At 38.5% G+C, this 22157-nt stretch overlaps 1 long non-coding RNA gene across 2 annotated transcripts in view; it reads right to left on the bottom strand.

Moving 5' to 3' along the window:
- LOC111195173 (uncharacterized) overlaps window positions 1–20883 on the bottom strand; it is a 38361-nt gene extending 17478 nt beyond the window's left edge. The window contains exons 1-3 of one of the 2 annotated variants that reach the window (XR_002651507.2): window positions 20566–20883; window positions 18966–19087; window positions 13437–13885 (exon numbers count right to left, since the gene is read on the bottom strand). This is a non-coding gene — a long non-coding RNA (uncharacterized LOC111195173). Of the gene's footprint in view, window positions 1–13436; window positions 13886–18965; window positions 19088–20565 lie in introns of those variants that run through there. The other variant, XR_007429462.1, reaches the window with a different exon arrangement.
- Window positions 20884–22157: the final 1274 nt, after the last annotated feature.

The raw sequence follows: 22157 nt of genomic DNA, 5'->3' as shown, positions 1-22157 counted from the left end.
ACACTGACCTTAACTGAGGCCAGTGAGACCTGCAGTTCTTTAGATGCAGTTCATGGGTTCTTTTGGAACCTTCTGGATGAGTTGTCCATGCCCTTTTGGAGTAATTTCGAGAGGCCGGCCACCATTCACTATGTGTGAATAATAGGCCTTACTGTGGTTCACTAGAGTCCCAAGAAATGACTTTTTAACCTTTGTTAAAATTTTCCAAAGTATTTTTTTCCAAAGCTTCGTGTTGTCCAACAGGTTCTATTTAAGTGATTTTGGCCTGGTTGTGGCTAGGGAAATTACTTTTTTCACATAGGGTCAGGTGTGTTCTTTGCCTAATATTAGTGTTTGTTTGATGATCTAAAAAAAATGTAAGAGGGTAAATACTTTTTCACGCCACTGTATTTGACCAGGGTGAACGAACGTTTGTATTTTAGTAAAGAATGTCCCACTCTTCCCCACTTTAAAAAAAAAACAGCAAATGAAGGCAGGCAAGTTGTCCCAAAACTTTTTCCATTATGTTATGACACATAATGAAACAGCAGGTAATGCATTAATACAGTATAATAATACAAACTGCAGTAGTGTGAATAAATAAGTAGGCTAATCCACTGTACAGCGAGCCGATTCAGCAGATGCTGTGCAGAAAAGGTAGGGAAAAAAGCCCAGACTAAAACACTCCTTCAGCTGAAACGTCACACCGTCCGCACCCTGTGATTTATTGCCCACCGTTTCTCCCCGTCCCCTTGGAGGCCAAAAATCTCCATTCAAAAGTGCTGCTGTCACAGCGGAGAGAGAGAGAAAGAGAGAGAGAGAGAGAGAGAGAGAGAGAGAGAAAGAGAGAGAGAGAGAGGTTAAAGAAGCCTTTTGGAAGGTCTTTGAGCTCCTGCCAGCTGATGGAAGGACTTCTGAAGAAGAAAAGAATGATATCTCAGACATGAGCACTGGAAGGAGGGAAATTATCTTCAAATGGGGTCAGAGAGCGTCGCTTTATAAGATTACCGCCAGCAATTAAGGAAAGGGAAAAGAAAGTCTCGACAGTAGACTCGAAACTGTTACGTCTAAAGTGCTGCACAGGATAATTTACGAGGGATAGGAGCCTTTGAAAACTGGAGGTGGTGACATTCCTCACCTTTTCAGCTCCACTTCGTTAAATATGATCCAAGTATGCATTTCATTAAAGGGCCAGTATAGTAAAAAATGCATGTTCCTTAATTTTCCCATTTACACACAAAGAACAGATAATAAAGAAAAGAGAAAAAGAAAAAAAAATACATAATGTATCTTGCATTTAAACAATCACTTAAAAACGAAAAGATTAAACAAATTTAGGTCCTAACACTGAGCCTTGTGGCACCCCACATGTAACCTTCAGCAAATCTGACTTGGTATTATTTATTTGAACATACTGGTATCTATTATTAAGATAATCTTTTCTAACTTCTATATATCTCTCTAACTTCTTCATTAATAAGTTGTGATCAAGTGTCAAATGCTTTTTTTTTTTAAAGTCTATAAACACCCCCACCATATATTTCTTCTTGTCTACTGCTGTAGCTGTCTCTTCTACGAGTTGCATCACTGCCATCTAGCATTTGTTAACAATATCCAATATTTTATTTTCCTCAGTCACCCTAATAAAAATGGAGTGAGAATTTTTATAAACAATATCTTTATTTATTCCATGCGTATTTCTTGGCTCTACAATCTCTTTAGCTAAGTTATGTCCTACATTCACAAAATACTCATTAAATTATTCATTTAAATTTATTTGCATCTATTTGTCCACTGCCACACACCGACATAATTACACTTTGTACAATTTCCACAGAGATGCATGTTGTAAAAAAAAAAAAAAAAAAAAAAAAAAAAAAAAACCCAGTGAGTGGAAGTGGAGGAGCTACTGAACCAAACTGAACCAAACGTGGCACTGACTCAGACGCGTTTCCATATGTACTTTCAAACTGTTGCTGAGTTTTGGCTTCGCCCCAAAGCAAAATAAGAGTCCTCAAGAGAGAAGAGTGGTCCTCAAGTGTGTGAAGCAAGAAAAAAAAAAGGTAGGCCCTTTAAAATAATGCAAAAAAAAAAAAAGTTCACCCATCTGATATAGTTTGACATCTTCCATTATGCTGTGCTGCTCTACCCTAAAGCCAAAGCCCACCGTCTGGAACTGGGAGATGTTGTTGTTTACCTGTTTGTTTGTGTGTTTACTGATCACTTAACCTGAGGCTGCTTTAAAGTGTTTTGTCTCAGAACAGCTATTTTTTGGCCCGGTGCTTCCATCCTGAGGAGAACCGGCGTGTTGGGTAATTTATCACCACAGAAAGTCGACTCGCGGAGTTTTAGCGACTGTCAACCAGAAATACGCATTAAAACACTGTCTGTTCCCAAACTCCACCACCTCCACCTTACAGCACAATTAAACTGCTGCTCAGAGCTTCTGTGTAGAATACTTAATAGTGTAGATCTATCTGTTCTCCAGAATCTCACTGAGTCAGAACTGCTCACAGTGGTGGAGAATAAAACCAGATGTCTAAAGAATTAATGTTCGATTTTTACAATGGATACAGTGCCGTGGAAAAGTATTTGCCCCTTTTTTTGCTTTTTTTCATACTTACATTTCTCTGATTAGCAAACAAACTTTATTATCAGGCAAAAACAACCTGAGTAAACACAAAACGCAGTTTTTAAATGAGAATTATATTTATTAAAAGGGAAAAAGCTATCCAAACCAACCTAGCCCTGTGTGAAAAAGTAATTGCACCCCTATGAATTAACATTTTCACCACTAACCACAACAAGGCCTGATTAGTGCATCTTAAAAAATCAGAATATCATTGAAAAGTTTTTTTTTTTCTCAAGTAATTCAGTTCAAAAGGTGAAGCTCATATTATATAGATGTATTACACACATATTGATCTATTTTAAGCATTTATTTATTTTATTGTAGATGATTTTGGCTAACACCCATTGAAAACGTAAAAAGCAGTGTGTCAGAAAATTAGAATATTATATAAGACCAATTGGTACTTTTGGCAATGTTGGAAATGTGCCAAGTCCTGCTAGAAAATGAAATCCACACCTCCATAGTCTGGTCCCTTGATTTCCAAATGAAAGGCTAAATTTGCTTATGGTCAATGATGGTATTTGATTGGCAGTCTCTTGTAAAATATGCCAGCTCTCCAATGGGGTCCCTTATCCAACTTGCAGCCCAACACAAAGAGGGTGAATAACACTACTACCTTTGAATCTCATTTATGTATATTTGTGTATATAAACACTACAACCCCCCCTCATAATTCCTAACAAAGTACACTATGAGGAGTTAAAATTTTACTTTAACTGTGAAAATGGTTTAACACTGATGGTTGTTAGGAGTACACCCAGGGTGTCAAATTTGTTAACACTGTAATTGTAACGCTTGATTTTTACTGTATAAAACTGGATCCGTGCTCTGAAAAAACGTGGTCTTTTATTTTCTTTAGTTTAGGCGGCACAGAGTGAACTGGAGCTCTAGGTTGGAAATAAATGTTAATAAAAACCAGTAGAGATCACATTGTTTCAGCGATTAAAGCAGAAAGGAGAGTTTATCTTCTGGCTGTAGCTGTTCTAGTTAATGCATTAAAGCATTTCGAGAGCTTTTTAGTAAACAGAGTGAATTATACAGCTCTTTTCTCTCCAGCTCTGTTATAAAAAATGTTGCCCAGAACAGTGTGTTCACATTGTGTTCTCGGATATGGTGTCGCATGAGCACAAACCACTTTAGTTCTCTCCAATTAGTTGTCCCCACTCTTTTTTTTTTAACAGAATTGTTGTAATTCAGACAAATTTGAGGGATTTTGAGCATAAATAACTTGTTTAAAATCATTCCAAAAGAGCACCTCAATCAGACTTTGTCTAGGCCTCCTTTTTTTTATTATGAGGTGGACCTGCTGGTGTGCTTTGGGTCATTGTCCTGCTGCAGAACCCAAGTACGCCTGTTGTCCAGACCCTGAAGCAGCAAAGCAAAGCAGCCCCAGACCATCACACTACCACCACCATGCTTTACGTTCAGTATGATGCTCTTTTTCTGAAAATATGTGTTAGTTTTACGCCAGATGTAACGGGACACACACCTTCCAAAAAAGTCCATATTAGTCACGTCAATACAAAGAATATTTACTTTAAATTCTGAATATCATCAATACATTTTTTTGGTAAATGTGAGATGGGCCTTTGTGTTTTATTATCTTGGAATTCTCCCATGGAGATGATTTTCACCCAGTCTCTCTTTCTTATTATTAAATCATTAACACTGATCTTAACTGAGGCTGCAGTTCTTTAAATGCAGTTCTGGTTTCTTTTGGGACCTCCTGGATGAGTTGTCCATGCCCTTTTTCTAGTGTTCCATGTTTTATTTCTCCATTAGTGAATAATAGTGAATCACTGTGATTCTCTGGAGTCCCAAAGCTTTAGAAATGACTTTTTTAACCTTTTCCAGACTAATAGATGATCAATGACTAGTTTTCCTCATCTGTTTTTGAATTATGTGTTGGTTTTAGCTGCTTCATGTGCTTTTACAGGTCTGGCAGTAATAAGACCTGGTTGTGATTAGTAAAATTGAACTCAGCCTTTAATGGGAAATATGTTTAGTATGTTAGTGTGATGCATCAAATTGCAGCAAAGCAATAACAGTGAATCAAAACCAGGAGACTTTTTACACATTTCTCTCTCCGTACAGTTGTGGTGTCTTAACTCTGAGTGGGAGGCCAAGAGGCTCACGGTGCCACCAAGAGTAATTGATACTGACCCGGTAAGGTAAACAAAAGGAGTAGAGTTGATTTACGATGTCGTGCTAACATAGAACGGCTATTTTTCTCCTCCCTACACCGACTCCCAGCTCCCACTGTTGATTGCGTTCAAATGGTTTCCAAAAGCTTTTTCCCAGCGGCCGCTGCCCAGGTGATTTACCTTCATCCATCTTGGAAGTAGCTAAAGTCCCACACCTGTGGAGACAAATAACTCCATTCCAGCCATAACTTTGAGCTTCAGTCTTAAACATGAAAATGTTAGAAAAGGTTCTTTACATGTTCATCAGCTGGAGATGGAGTGGCAGAGCTAATCATCCAACATCGGTGCAATCAAATTCTCCTCACAGCAATGTTCCAACATCTAGTGTAAAGTTTCCCCTGAAGAGTAGAGGCTGTTAGCAGCAGCAGTAATTTTCTCCTAGTTAATATACTTAAAAAAAAAAAAAAAAACTTATAGAATGTTTTGGTTTTTTTTTTAATAATAAGGTAACAGTCATGAGTAAATATTACCTAAACTGAACAGCCCAAAAGTATACTTATTCTTAAGGCAAATACAGCCACAAATTATCCCCTTTTCTCCTGTTAATAAATTCAATTCAATGTGCATTAAAAAATCCTTTAAGCTAGACTATTAATATATTTAAACAGGGCTATAGTAGAGCATAGATTCTCTGCCCGAACCCGACCTGACCCGAGGTTCGGGCCGAGATTTCCCACCACATTCCTCGGGCCGGGCCGGGTCGGGTCGGGCTCCAGAAAATAGTCTGAGATGTAGGCATCTGTTTTTTATTCATATTTTTATTTTTAAATAAAATAACGAAAATAACGAAAACTGAAAGTGAAACTAAACTATTTTATTTATAAGCGCTGTTTTCACTCCCGCAGTTGTACAGCGGGGGGAGTTGTGCCGATTCTGTCCGCGAAGCGGGAGTCGGATTCAGTAGCGGATTCGGCACAAGTGCGGCGGCACCTCGCGGTCCGCGGTGTTAGTAGTAAGCGCTCGCGCTAGCCGCAAAATACGACAGTAAACACTGAGGGAGCCGCAAAAAAAATTAAGAGCTTTTTAAGAGTTCTACGGAGGACAGATTCTGCTAATGCAGAATATTCAAGCAGTAAACCCAACAGCAATCAAAGCCTTCATTTAAACCCATAGTATTTTATATTATATGTACTTCTGAAAATACAGTTTCAGTTTTTCAGAAGTCAGAAACCTATAAAAAAAAAAAGCCAAATTTTAATTTGAAGAATCAAGAAAAATATTGTGATATAGATTTTTTCGGGAACAATGCACTGACTTTGGACTTGATATAAACACAGTGGACCAACATGTCTCTCCAAACCATCACTGATCAGTAAATTTTACATTTCATTTGTAAATCAAGGGAGCAGAGTCTGGAGGAAGAGTGGAGAGATACACAGTCCAAAACTGTGCGAGGTCTAGAGTGAAGTTTCCACCAATCAGTGATGGTTTAAAGTCCTCACATGACTTTTCCTGGGTAGCTACTGTAGTGACCTTAGGCCCATGTGCAGCTAAACACCTAGAAAACAATACAACGCACAATGTTGCTTAGAAGATTCAGCAAGTCCTATCTGAACAATGCTTCAGACTAGACTACACACCACCAGTCCAAACCACAGCGGTTACAAGCACGAGCGATAATTGTGCGTTTCCCCTCTAAAATCATCTCAATCAGGTAATTTTCAAGGCCGTTCGGTGAGCCAAGTTGGCCTCAAGGCAGGCGCTGACAAACGGCTGGCCTTAGCCCAGTATCAGCTCGCTGTGGAATAACAGAGTCCCCCCAGTCAGGTTCAGCAGAAACAGGAATTGTGATGCCAAGGCAACATCACCATTTGCTTCACTGGAACACAGTCAATAAAAGCAAATCCCCAATCCTCACACCAGCTACCCAGCCTGTTTACTTTACCTCCACACGCTGCCAATGTATCTTTAGTTAACGGCTTTTATGAATAGGCCTGTTGCAGTATTTAAACAAGATAGTCACTGCGTACTGTAGGTAGAGAGTCGGAGGGGGTTGTTACTCAGTGTTTTTCAGCTGTTGTTGACGTGCCCTTAAAAAAAAAAAAAACCCAGAGCAGTTGCCAGCACCGTTTGGCCATTTCTGCCCCCATTTCTGTTAGTTTTACGCCAGATGTAATGGGACACACACCTTCCAAAAAGGTCCATATTAGTCACGTCAATACAAAGAATTTTTAACTTAAATCCTGAAGATCATCAAGATGTTTGTTGGTAAATGTGAGATGGACCTTTGTGTTTTTTTATCTTTGAACTCTCCCATGGAGATGATTTTCACCCAGTCTCTTTATTCTTATTATTGAATCATTAACACTGATCTTAACTGAGACCTTAAGTGAGACCTGCAGTTCTTTAAATGTTGTTCTGGTTTCTTTTGGGACCTCCTGGATGAGTTGTCCATGCCCTTTTTTCTAGTGTTTAACATTACAAAATAATATGTTGCTTTTAGCTGCTTCATGTTGTCATCTTGCTTTTACAGGTCTGGCAGTAATACAAGTCCTCTGAGTCACCTGTCCAGACTGCAGAACTCAGATTTATCCTAAAGGATGCAGGAGGTTCAAGGTTCAATTCCCAGTGATGCCACATAAACACTAATAGACTCAATCACTCTGCATTATAGATTATAGCCATAGTGTTGGGTACAGTGTTGTGGGTATCCATTAGCTAATGTGACAAAGTGCGTTTCTTTGACAGTATCATGTGATGAGGGGTCCTCTGGAATCTAGAAATGACTAAAATGAGAAAACTGGAAAAGCTTTTGTTAGAAGCTGCTTTGAGGTAGTTTTAGCTGGTCTTTGCTTGTTAATTTGGTTGAGGTTAAGCAGCTCCTGACCAGCATAGGGTATGTGGCATTTGATTGAGCTAACCAGCTTTACCAGGGTTTATTAAGGTGATCGGGGGGGCTCTAGGCTACACTTTGAACAGCCCATCCTCCAATCGCAAACACTTCTACACACAAAAAAGATAAATGCTATTTATATGATTTATTTTAAGGCATATGTCACTGTAGTTTTGATTATTCTTAAATTAGAATAATTTTAATTTGCTGAGTTCAACTAAGAGTTTTAATAGAAGAAAGAAATGCTACTGCAGCTGCATATTCTACCTTCAACAACCTGGAAACGTGCCATCAGCTGTGTGTGTGTGTGTGTGTGTGTGTGTGTGAGAGAGTGTAAGTTGGTGAAATAATCCAATTTTTATGCATCCTGGCATGTTCTCCTCCACCAGTCTTACACACTGCTTTTGGATAACTTTATGCAAGCAATGCAAGCAGTTCAGTTTGGTGGTTTGATGGCGTGTGATCATCCATTTTCCTCTTGATTATATTCCAGAGGTTTTCAATTTGATAAAATTAAAGAAAAAAATCAAAGAGAGAGAGAGAGAGAAAGAGAGAAAGAGAGAGAGAGAGAGAGAGAGAGAGAGAGAGAGAGAGAGAGATAGTTGCAGGGAGTTAAATGACTTTACGCTCTTAACGATCCAAGACTGCAGACAAGGCATGATATAAATAAATGTGGATGAGTCAGGACTGTGAAGGTGTGTGTGTGTGTGTGTGTGTGTGTGTGTGTGTGTGTGTTTATCTGCAGTAACAGCTTTAATTAATGAAAAACAGTCTGTTCGAATGCCAGGCATGGTTTAAAATTTAAGTCTTAATTTCCATTCTGTAAAAAGCAGAGCAGGACAGGAACACTTGTAATTATCACGTTTTTTTTGTCATGGAAATCAAGGGCTGAATAGAGGAATTATTACATTAAATCTGAAACACTCACAGGCCAAAATCATCAGTTACCACTTCTGGTCAGTGAAAAAGGGCTGACCTGAGTAATTGTACAAAAATGAGGGCTTTTTCCAACTGTGCAATTTTCACAAATCCATGGATTTTAAAACATGCAAAAAGCACAAAATGAAAGACTTGTTCATCCACCTCAAACATTCACAAAAAATCTTTAAATTGATTATGAATTGTTACCTCAGGGGACACCTGAGGTTTCTACTTCTGTAGAAATTAAAGTTAGAATTATCTATTCTAGTTTTTACTCAAGTAAAAGTGTAAAAGTATTGGTTTCAAACCATTAAGGACAAAAGCTTAGGCCACGCCACATAACCCTATAGAAAAACACATTTTTCTAAAAGCCATATTGACTATAGAAGTTATATTAAAATGTTAATGTAGAAAAATTTGGGAAAAAGACACATCTGACCCCAAAGACAGGCTAGCGTTCACATGGTAACGTGGTAAACATGCATAGAACCACCCTGGAACCACCCCTACCTCACCTGTCAACCCCTACTACAAGAGCCCCACCCACTAGATCAGTTGAAGAAAAGCACATTATGGCAATTTTTGTTAAGAATCTGACAGTACACAAAAGAATCAGCCAGCAGACTTCGTCTGAAGGTGGGATCTGTACCTACTGTCCATGGCAAGTCAGCATATAAATAAGATATAAATAAGATGTAAGTACTTTCAAACAATTTAACACAATTTGTGTTTCTTTCACAGTTAAAAAAAAGAAGCAAGAACTGGCTTGTTTTTGTTTTGACATTTTGTGTAAAGAACTTCATGAACACGTTTTGTATAGCCCATCATAGACCTATTCTAACTTACTAAGTGTAATACGATGTATAATATGCCCCCTTTAACACCATGGATTTTACTGTGTACTGTAAACGTGATGACGTGAGAAATTAAGTGTATGGAGCTGCACAGTTTGTGTATATAATAAAAAAAAATTATTAAAAAAATCATAAACGTTTGGAACAATTTTATCATATCAACTTTATCTATCGCAGGCTGAAGGGATATGGACACAGCTTGAGCATTGAGAAGATATCTAGATTCAGGTGGGAGTGCAGATGTTTTTCTTAAAGGCGGCCGAAAGTTTTTCCGAACGCCATTCCGAGTTTTTTCTTTGCCTGCAGATAAAGCACCTTCCGGGACAGGAATAATGCGTTTGTTTTCAGGGGCCCGTGCACACGGCTCGGGAGGAATTGATATGTCATTGTGAGAGTTTGCTTGTTTTTTTTTTTCTGAAAGTTGATGCATCTAATGCTTCCGTCTCCAGGCAACCAGCAGATTTCATCTTTGCTCCGAGCGTGAATCCCATTCATACATCAGCGCGGGTGTTCTACAATAAACCAGGTCGGGTGAAAGCCGCGTCGCCGGGCTTCATCGCCGTGATAAATAGCCTGCGGTATGTATCGGAATCCAGAAGAGGTGATTGGCTGGTAAGCAGTAAGGGCTGGTAAGGTCAGAAAGCTGATTGGTCGAGTAGCAACATTGCTAGCCATCCAAGAGAGCTAACACTCGATCTAAAGTTTTCAGCCCCGCTGGCTCTCGCCAAACGACCTTTCAAGGACAAATGACTACAGCAGCTTTGGAGAAAAAATATAGTCCAATTTTCTGAATTCACTTACTGGACACTATATTTGAAACCCCCTACAGTACTGTGCTGACATACAGATAGCCTAGCATAGCATAGCAGTTTCCTCAGTATTAGGCTAAATCTTACCTAGTGTTTATTGATGCTATTATTAACAATCAATCAATCTACTGGATTTATCACATTTCTAACATCACATTCTAAACATTTTGTCTTAGAGCTATGCTAATGCTCATAGCATCAATCCTCGACTAAAGCTAATCAAAGCTAATGCTAGCTAATCACCTATGAATGCTTATAAGCAGAGATGCACCAATCCCATTAGTATTTGATGATATCACTCTGGAAAAAAAATACATATATATAAGGAAGTGTGATCCTTATTTTTTAGGTGTAAATTCTAATTTTAAGATTATTTAAAATAGTAGTATAAGAATTAGTAACTTTTTACTTTTTACTCAATTTTACTTATTTTAAGTGACTTCTAAAAGTGATCTACCAAACAATGTAATGGACCTACAACTACCGATTTTTAAAGATTGTTATGAAGAAAATGGTCATTCAATATTGAAACTGCAGATTAAACTATGCTAATAGTGCCTATTTTTTAACAAGGAAAATATTTGGGGTTTCTTTTGTTGCTTTTGTCGCCACCTTGCCAGTAATTTACCCCAACTCTCTAACCTTTAAGCTTAAAAAGAATCAGGACACTCTACACCTAGGCATGACAGAGGGGTAGAGCTAAGTGGTAGAACCAAGGGCTGAAATGGGATTGTGTATTTGGGTGATTCCAGTCAGCACAGGCATCTATTAGCGGAGGGATGTGCTAGTCTTGACCCTCCTAGTGTTGTGGGAATACTAGTGATCGGGGATTGAGCATTGTGGAGTAATTGGCCTTTCAATTTGGTGTAAAATTGGGATATATTTTAAAATAAATTATTAAAAGGAGCCACTGGAAACAGGTAACTAATATTACTGATGCTACTTAATCGCTCAGTTGTTTTGATGTTTGGGTGACTGGTCAGTAGGTCTAGCAATCATTCTAGTCATCGTTTCAGTCAGTAATCGTTCCATTCCCAATTGCAACTTCTAAAGAAAATGCATCTTCTAAAAGCAAGACTTTAAACCAGATTTTTCAGCCCGTCTTGAAAGGAGAGATTAAAAACAGAAATAAAGGATTTTTTAAGAACATGTTCATTGTATATCTTTCAAAAGGTGTCTGATGGGATCTTTTGGACTTTTGTCCGTCGGCCAAAATAAACTCTGACTCAGAAGTTCTGAGCGTGAAAATGGCGGCGCTCTGTAAGGCGGTCAGCGTGCAGGAGGTAGCTATTGTTTCGTTCTGAGAAAAGCCTGCAGGCACAACCTGACTGGATCAATGCTCATTCGATAGGAGCCGAGAGCAGAGGGTGACGTAAAATCAACATTTTCTCAGGGAGTGACGGCCGAGAACGGACCGCCAGTTGCACAAGTTCCTCAACGTGCTTCGCTTTTGCGGAAAACACTCGGATTGTCTTGAGAGCTTGTTGTCAAGAGTGTATACGTGCAACCTTAGTGACCTCTGGATGTCGGTGTTTGTTTAAAAATGAGCCGAAGGCGTGCTGATACATAATCATGACAAATTGTTCAATTATTTCTCTCTGAAAAACAAAACAGGCCAAGCATGGCTTCGGTTACGTCCATCTAAAGTGCATAAGCAGTGCTAGAAGCTTGACTTTAAAAAAAGCTGCAGATTTTTAAAATCAAGCTTCTAAGGCTTCTATGATCTGCTGATCGGAGACCATTTTACTGCTTCACTGGTGGGGCACTTCATATTGTTTTCCTACAGGTGAGAAATCATGATTGAGTCCCATTTTCTCTACTGAAAAGGAATGGTCTTTCATAATGGAACCCTTTTCTACTGTAAGGTAGGAGGGCACCCATAGATGGGCACAGTTTAAGACATATCAGGGCATATCATCATTTACTGAAAGAAGGAAGTGGTACCCTAGGGAGCACTTGATCACTTCTTTCCCAAAAATTTTAGGCCAATAGGGGCATTTGTCTCTTTGTTTCTTTGGAAGGCCCCTCTTTTTTTTCGACGAGGGGACACTAAGGTGAGGCGATTGCCTCCTCTGTCCTCCCAAGTTCACCAATGGGAAAACATTCTTCTTTGAACGTTCAAACTTACAACACATTTACCTCAACCAATCAACCAAACTTCTGCCCTGCCATAAGAAGCAGCACATGCAGATGCAGGATGTCCTGCACATATCACTGAGCTGGTAGTGTCTTTGTTTTATTACTAGAGGTGACTGAATGTTGTCGCATGCGATAGCTACCCAAATTATCACATCAGCAGTTGGGGGTAGTGCGTCACTTCACAAAAAAAGGCAGAATTGAAGCTTCCCTACTTGAACCAGACAACAAACCATTATCAGATCCCAAACAGAACCCAAATTAGTCTCTAAAAGCAATATGGATTCAGTAGGGAAAAGTAATGGCTGGCAAACTAATAGCGATTAGTCGATGGTGGTGGGCAATTCAATGGAATAACCATCATTCTTCTCTTGGGCCCAATCCCATTTCATCTGCCGATACTGTGCTTCTTTGACGGCGCTCTACACTTCTACACAGTGCTAGGCAAAATGTGTAAAACGTATACCGTTTCTAAATTTACCTCACTTCCCTACACCTTTTTTCAAGTGTAACCTTTCCCCTTGGAAGCGAGCTACAAGAGGAAGGGGTGAAATTTTCCCTCCAAGAATTGAGACAACGCTTCTAGAAATGTTTGGTAGTCAACTAGCTACTGAAACAAACTACTGGCAATTTTTAAATGCTTGTAATGAAGATGCATATTAAACTATGGTAAACTGGTAGTTATCTTATTTATCTCAAGGAAAATAGTGACATTAGTGGGTTTCTTTAGTCGATGAATGCGTCCTCTTGCCAGGGATGGTCAACGCTCCCTTTGGAGTAGTTTAGGGCTAAGTGGTAGGTCCACACTTCAAAATCGTGCCCAATCTAAAAGTCTGTCAATCTGGTTAAAATTAATTTTAGTGCTTTGTTGATTGTTGTTTAACAGTTACCGATCTCTCACCAGGAGGTTAACTACCCAAAAGTAGTCTCTGACCAAAGTAACTATTGACGACTTTGGGAAAGCATTTTTTTTTATGCCTTCGTGTGAAAGGACTTTTCAGACTATTTAGAAAAGGCAAGGAAATTAGTTTTTTCATGTTACAGCCCTTTTAATATTGTGATGTTTTAATGTTTAGACTGCAACGCTCCTGCAAACAGTATAATTCTGAAGAAAATGAGAAATCTCTCAACAAAAACAGCCCAAAGACACGAACCCCCTTCCTTTACATATTCCATTCTACAACAACACGGGACACTGTTTTTCAGCGCCGACATTCCGGCTTTATACCCCATGAGGGACGTGGAATTACTCTACAGCGAGAGCTTAGAAAATCTCTCTCTCTCACGCGGTCTTGCTCGCCCGCTCTCTCGCTCGCTGTGTTCAGTCACTGTGAAGTCGAGCCGCTGGTGTTGACAGTGATAATTCTTGCTCACTTGTTTGTTTGTTTGTGTTTAGAGCCTGAAGGGGTTTCTGGGTTCTTCCTCGGCGGGACCGGCCCCCTCTGGGTCCAGCAGCTGTGTGTGTTCCACTGACCATCTGGAGTGTGGGGGAGTTCAGAAAAAACAAGCTCCACCCACTCAGACACACACACACACACTTAGAGACTACCTGTACTAATATACACATATACACTCACCTTCTGTAGAAAACAACAATACCCATGCTCCCTCTCTCTTTTGCTTTTTCATACTCTCACTACATCTCTCACCTTTAATGTAGATCATTTACGCTCTATTTTACACTCTCTTATTCCGTTTCCCTGCGTCTTTTTCTTTCTCTCTTTTTCTCTCTCCTTATTTTCTCCCTCTTTTCTCTATTCATGCTTTCTCTTTTACTCCAGTTTTCTTCTTAGCTCATTTCTTTAATCCATTTCCTCTTCTCTTCTATTTCTCTCTCTATATATATACACATTTTTATCCTCTCTCATTTTGTTTCCCCATCTCACATTCTCTCTCTTTCACTTCATCTCTCTTTTTCTTATATCCTTTTAATTTTTGTATTTTTAGACTAATATGACACCATGTCTTTAATCTGATTGAGCCAAATGAGTGAAGGAAGTTTGGTTAAAACTCTTCTTCTTTTGTCTCTCTCACATACTCACTAGGTCTTCTCATTCTTTTATGTATCTTTTGTGCCTTGTCTCTTTTCCCCTCTCTCCCACCACCTTTCTATCCCTGTCTCTTTCTTTATCCCTCTCTCTCCCTCACTTTGTTTTCTCACTGTTTTCTGACTTTGTTTCTTGCTCTCCTAGATCTCTCTCATTCTCTCCCTCTTACTCTATCATTCTCTCTCTTCTCACTTTGTTACTTGCTTTCATTCTCTCTCGCTCTCATTCTCACATTTTCTCCATCATTCTGTCTCTTCTCACTTTTTTTTCTTACTTTATTTCTTGCTTTCTCATTCTTTTTGTCTCGTGCTCTCGCTCATTCTCTCTCGTGCTCTCTCCCTCATTCTCTTGTTCTCACTTTGTTTCTTGCTCTCCTCGATCTCTCTCATTCATTCTCTCCCTCTTACTCTATCATTCTCTCTTTTCTCACTTTCCTTTCTCACTTTCTTTTCTCACTTTCTTTTCTCATTTTACTTGCTTTTATTCTCTCTCGCTCTCATTCTCACATTTTCTCCCTCATTCTGTTTGTCTCATTCTGTCTCTTCTCACTTTTTCTTACTTTGTTTCCTGCTTTCTCATTCTTTTTCTCTCGTGCTCTATCGCTCATTCTCTCTCTCTCGTGCTCTCTCTCTGATTCTCTTGTTCTCAGTTAGTTTTTTTGCTCTCCTCCTTCTCTCCCTCATTCTCTCTTTCTCTCATTCTCACTTTTATTCTTGCTCTCCTCCTTCTCTCTCATTCTCTCCCTCTCTCATTCTCTCCCTCTCTCATTCTCTCCCTCTCTCATTCTCTCCCTCTCTCATTCTCTCCCTCTCTCATTCTCTCCCTCTCTCTCGTGCTCTATCGCTCATTCTCTCTCTCTCTCGTGCTCTCTCTCTGATTCTCTTGTTCTCAGTTAGTTTTTTTGCTCTCCTCCTTCTCTCCCTCATTCTCTCTTTCTCTCATTCTCACTTTTATTCTTGCTCTCCTCCTTCTCTCACATTCTCTCTCCCTCTCTCATTCTCTCCCTCTCTCATTCTCTCCCTCTCTCATTCTCTCCCTCTCTCATTCTCTCTCTCTCATTCTCTCTCTCTCATTCTCATTCTCTCCCTCTCTCATTCTCTCTCTCTCATTCTCATTCTCTCCCTCTCTCATTCTCATTCTCTCCCTCTCTCATTCTCTCCCTCTCTCATTCTCTCCCTCTCTCATTCTCTCCCTCTCTCATTCTCTCCCTCTCTCTCTCTCTCTGGGTGTGAGCTGGTCTCAAGGTCGCTCTGGCAGACTTCAGGGGCTTCACGCTGTTGGGACAAATGCCACTGACCACTAATGGTCATTTCCCTCTCAGCACGGAGAAGGTCGGGAATTCTTTAAACTACACGCTTTTACACAGGGAATTTAATGAGCTCACATCACAGAATATCCTCTACTTTTCATGCAGGGCTGTAATGCAGTGTGGGGACATTGTTAAAGTGATAGAATGGGGACTGATACAGGGACAGACCTTTTAAACTGAAATCAGGTGTTTTATCCAGTCATTGGACCCAGCCATGCAGTCTGTCTTTACAGACATTAGTGAAAGTGCACCATTTTAACAGGACAATGCTCATCCACATACTGCTGCTGTCTAAAGAGTTTGCCTTGATGAAACAGATCCTACTGTACATTTCCCTCTATAAGGGGCACCATCAATAAACGTCAATTTTCATACATAAAGTGCACTGAATTATAAGGCACATTATAAGCCACTAGTAAGGCACAGGTGTGTAGCCACGTTTTCTACCAATTCAGCACGTCTTACCCCTGAGTGAGACCTGTAAAGCTAAGCTAAGTAAACAAACCTGTAAAAAATATATATTTTTCAAGTCAAACGAGCACTGTATGTTAATTTACAGAGATTTCTCCCCTAAAAATTGTTCATGTGGGTGAGTAATGCACTTCCGTTTATTTACAGTAACCTTAGATTAGATTTACTTAGAAGTCTGGGGGCAGCATTAGCAGCTAACTGCTAGCGCTAGCTATGGTTAGCAGCTAACGCCATCCAACAGAGCTACACTGAGAAACCCTAAGTGTTCCGGTAACACAGGGCGATATTAGCTAAAAGTTAGTCCCACGTAGCTTGTTTTAACATGTTAAACACGCAGACTACAGTCTGATATACTCGCCTCTGAACGGTGAAAGAGCTAGTTAGCGGTTAGCGCCGTTAGCAGCTTACGCTAATACTGATCCAGCCTCAGTGCTGGAGAAACTTTAGCGAAACTCCTGTATAACTCTGTACTTCAGCAGAGTGGCTTTACTGCTTGTTACAACCTGACTGGTAGAATTCATACATAAGGCACATCGGATTATAAGGTGCACTTAATTTTTGGGAAAATTAAAGGATTTTAAGTGTGCCTTATAGTGTGAAAAATATGGTAAACCATTCGCATTGCCAGAATAGATACCTGTTGAATTCCGTTGCACTATTTCAACAAGACAATGCTTACTCACAAACTGCTGCCACCGCAAGAAATTCAAAGCCTAGAAGACACTGATACTATGCCATGGTCAGTCGCATTAACAGAACTATCCATTATCCATTATAGCCTATATAATTAGCACCCCTCATCCCTGCATGATGTCCAACCCCATTCCAGCTAATCATTTCTCAGTGTAGATTCTCATTGAATATTAAACACTCGCACTATTAATATTCAGCAACATCACACGCGCTCAGGGGTCGACCCCTCTCGGAAATTTGCATATCTAGGATATGCAAAGGAGAGTCCAGCTCCAAGACTGGAGGGCCAGAGCACTTCAGTAGGCAGTTCGGTGTTCGCTCTGCACGAACGGACCTGATTCATCATCTTCAGCTAATTATAAAGCTCAGGCTTCAGGCGTTCTGGAGCTCGGGGCTAATGCTGTTTGTTAATCACAACCGCCCATTTAAAGTCCTGCCACATGTCTCAATCTGTTTCTGACTGTCACGACTTTTCTGTCCAAATTATTCTGGACACTCAGTTCTAATGAACGCATTCATCTACTTTGAGATGCACCCACTGGTGGCACATATGAACGGGACAGGACCCTAAATCTGGAGCAGTTAAAGAGTAACTAAAATTACCACAATACACAAAAAAGGGTTAGGAAACATTAATAAAAAAAAATTACAAATACTAACTGCTCTGTGGTGGAGTTCTGAGCATTGAATACCGGAAAAGTGAAAGGATGGATAGAGGATAATGTAAAAAGTATGCAGAGAAACAGATACAGGACTACAACCTGTACTTTTAGAACTACAAATTGCTCTTATATGCTCAGTGGATAATAAATGCAGAAACAAGGAGGTGGTCATAATGTTAAGCTTGAGCGGGTAACAATGTGCACGAAACACATTCTACAGTCCGTTGGGTTTATTTGGCCGAGCTTAAAGCAAGAAGTGGACTTGGCCACTCCAAGACAGGAGTCCAGATCTCAGTGGACGCGCTAAATGCAACTGCCAGGACAATGTTTTAGGCATGTATGAGCTGGAGCACACAACTGTTTATCAGAGGGGCTGGCAACCGCACCCGATTCATGCTTTGATGAGCGTATTGTGGTGACTTGAAATCCCATGTCGTTTCAGAACCAAAATCGGCATGCCAGCTGCAATAATGAGGCACTGAAACGCTCCATATGTGCCAGTGATTTGCAGCTGAGCTAGTCATGCATGCTGCTGTGCTGAGAACAGTCAAATACGCAATAATAATAATAATATCTGGGGAAAAAGCAACTTCGGACAGAAAATGACAAGTTATTAATATTATTATAAACGGTATAATCTACAGTGGAGCTAGAGGTAGGGAGATGCAGGTGTTTCTAATAAAATAACCAATATGTGGAAGGAATGAGTGGAAGTATATAAGGAAGGTGTTTCTAATAAAGTGGCCAGTAAGCGGAAGCTCAAGCTTTGAGTACGTAATTTCTAAAATAAAAACTAAAATAAACAAAGTATACAGACGGTTTTCCAGAAAATAAAACACAATAACCTTGATCACCAAAACAACAGGTAAGCATTCCCCATTAGGTAATTTACCTGTTTATCTGTTTTTACCTTTTTATTTTTATTTATTCAGTTCTCAGTAAGTAAGCATTAATATTATAGTGTATTTACAATTATTTTATCAACTTAACAGTTTATTTAATCTTTCTTCTAGTTCCAGTTTAATTTAGGAGGTAAAGCTAAGTATTAAGGTAAGTACTAGTACTGTTATTGTTGAGTTTTAGGGTTTAGGATTTCTATTTCTGATTTAAGAAGTAATAATAGATATGTGTGTTTAGGATCCATTTTACTATAAATTAACCTTCAGATTATTATAACATCCAAAACCATCAATTAAAGCTTAAGAATAAACCCAACAATCCTTAGTTAACAAAAGAAAATCAATTATCAAACTACAAAAATTATTTTAATAAATAGATCAGTAACCAATAAGGTAAATAAGTAATACTTTAGTTTTTAAATAGAATCTACCTTAAATTGTCTTTTTTTCCCCAAAAAAGTATTTTTAAGTGTTCTTAATCAATGTCAAAGTGAGTAAAAGTAAACTCAGCTCACCTGGGTTGTCTGTTATGGGCTTGGCTCGGCATCCTGACCCCCTGCAGTGAATTGGCTGTGTTCAGCTGAACGATTAGAAGTGTGTTCTTGAAGACATTCATCATTTCCATCCAAAAACTGACCTGTTTACACAAAAACAGCATTTGAGTAACTCATATAGAACAGCTCTATTTCTCACACAAACACACACACATGGCTGTGACTCAACAGAGCATTATATTCAGCAGTTTTATCATGAAAGCCATGCTTAAATACTCTGAATACAGCTTAATACAATGAAGCTTTTTCAAAAATGTACATACACATAAACACAGTTCATCCTTATAGCTTATTTAGCAGCAATAGCTTTACTTAAGTGAACATTACATCCAACTGAGTTAGCTCAGGCTCCAATTACATTCTATTGTGTTAGCTTAGCATATGTTCTCATAACATTTAATTGAAGTTCAACTGGGATAGTTTAGCTTAAGTTGCCATTACGTTAAATTAAGTTAGTTAGCATAGGTTCCAATTACATTTAATGGAGTTAACTTAACATATGTTCTTATTACATTCAATGGCATTAGCTTAGCATATGTTCATATTCCATTTAACTGGGTTAGCTTAGCATAGGTTCCCATAACATTCAATTGAGTTAGATTAGCATAGGTTCCCATTACATTCAACAGAGTTAGCTTAGCATAGGTTCCCATTACATTTAATGGGTTTAGCTTAGCTTTGGTTCCCATTACATTTAATTGGTTTAAATTAGCTTTTATGTTTGCCAAAACATTCAATTGTGTTAGTTTAGCATAGGCACCCATAACATTCAATGGAGTTAGCTTATGATTTTATTAAGTTGTATTATTTCTACACAATGTATGATGCATTATACAATTAAATAAAACAAAAACATATCTAATTAAATTTAAATTATAATTTCAAATTAATAAAATGAATTAATAAGCCACAGAAACGTTTCGGTAAAATAAAACAGCAGGGGTTGACGCCTACTCTACACTGACTTGCCAAAACAATGCGTAATAAAGTGGCATAGTAGTAGTAGTAGTAGGTAGTAGTAAGTTAAGTGTTTTTTTAATAAAGTTGCCAGTGAGTAGAACGTAAAAGTAGGTGCCTCTAATAAAGTAGCCATTAAATAGAGGCACAAAGTAGATATTTCTAACAAAATGGGCAGTTATTACATTATGATTTAACACAATGCTGTTGACATACTGTCTGTATGAATTTACCCCAAAAAAGCCCAAAGTCAATGAAGTTAGCATAGGTTCCCATTACATTCAATGGCGTTAGCTTAGCATAGGATCCCATTACATTAAATAGCGTTAGCATAGCATAAGTTCCCATAACATTCAATGAAGTTAGCTTAGGCTCCCATTGTATTTAACAGCATTAGCTTAGCATATGTTTCCATAGTGTCAAATAGTGTTAGCTTAGCCTCGGCTCCTATAATATTTAACAGCATTAGCTTAGCAAGTATTCCCATTACATTTAATGGCCTTAGCAGATGGCCTTAGCCTCTAGGCTAATAAGCACAGTTTTATACCTCTATTTACTTGGCTATTTTGATCAGAACACATGAACAAGTGTGTTTAACACTCACCCAAGCCATTCCGGGGTTCCTACACCCCCTTTTTACGAGCAACTGGGCGTGAAGTTCTTCCATCCACCTGCAGATTACAGGAACATCTAATCTAGCCAGGTATGTTTGGCTCTTTTGAGTAAGTGAAACTTTTCCCCTTTGCGCTTTTACTCTCTCTCTGTCTTTATTCTAACAAACCGACAATTCCCCCTCTTCTCCTCCGGTAAAAAGGTGTAAAATTGAGATTAAAAGCAGGAGAAATGGATGGAAGAAGCAGGTAGTAATTAGTGAAATTGGACAGCTGATACATTTTAATGGGATGTTGACTGCTGATGAACTGAGCCAATCACAGCGCTCAACTTCACCTCCCACTAACACTACCCAGCAAATCACAGCGCTCGACTTTACCTCCCACTAACACTACCCAGCCAATCACGGCTGCAACAAACAGCCGTCCTTTGGATTTTTTTTTATTTCTGCTCCTTACTGAAAAAATAATAAATTTCTATAATTTTATTTATTAAACATATTTGCCAATCAGATAAAAGTGATAGTTTTGTGTGTTATTTTTTATTTAATTGTATTTATCTCTTCTTTATTTGCTCATAAAAAGTACAAATATAATATATGTTCTACTGGCATGTAACTGTTGTGTTAGGATTTTATGAAGTTGTATTATTTCTACGCAATGTATGATGTATTACAAAATTCAATAAATCTACAATAATACATAAAATTAATAAATAAGCCACAGAGACGTTTATGTAAAATAAAATATATAAATAATATATATATATATATATATATATATATATATATATATATATATATATATATATATATATATATATATATATATAAAAAAATTTTTTTTATGCAAGAATAAGGTAGGTGTTTCTAATAAAGCCGCCAAGGACCTGAGTACAATATAGGTGTTTCTAATAAAGTGGCCAGTTGGTGCAAGTAGAAGGTAAATGTTTCTAATAAAGTGGCAAGTGAGTCCAAGTGCAAGGTAGGTGTTTCTAATAAAGTGGCCAGTCAGTGCAAGTATAAGGTAGGTGTTTCTAATAAAGTGGCCAGTGAGTGCAAGTATAAGGTAGGTGTTTCTAATAAAGTGGCCTGTGAGTGCAAGTATAATGTAGGTGTCTCTAATAAAGTGGCCATTGAATCGAGGCACAAAGTAGATATTTCTAATAAAATGGCCAGTTAATGCAAGCTCGAGTGGTCACATAATTTACATTATGATTAAACAAAATGCTATTGACGTTCTGTCTGTATAAACTTAACAGAAGCTATAACAGAAGTCCACTGCACCATAAACTGAAAGAATATAATTTGTCTTATCGCTTGCCTTTATTATGTCTGGGAGGTTTTTTTTTTCACTAGAGCAGACTCCCCACAGAACATACAAAAGCAGCTTTAGCTCGCTTTAAATAAACACAGTACAATTACTGAACAATCTTATTATAAGAAAAATAAAACTTTTAAAAAATAACACAATATTTATAGTTGAATATTAAAATAATTACAGGTGTTTTCTGATTGAACACTGGGGCTGAACACAAGAGGGTGTAAAAATGTTTCCCCCACTGCCATATGAAGTCATAGATGTT

Source organism: Astyanax mexicanus, chromosome 25 (assembly GCF_023375975.1).
Source record: "Astyanax mexicanus isolate ESR-SI-001 chromosome 25, AstMex3_surface, whole genome shotgun sequence".
Lineage (NCBI taxonomy): Eukaryota > Metazoa > Chordata > Actinopteri > Characiformes > Acestrorhamphidae > Astyanax > Astyanax mexicanus.
This window is presented reverse-complemented; position numbering and strand designations above follow the sequence as displayed.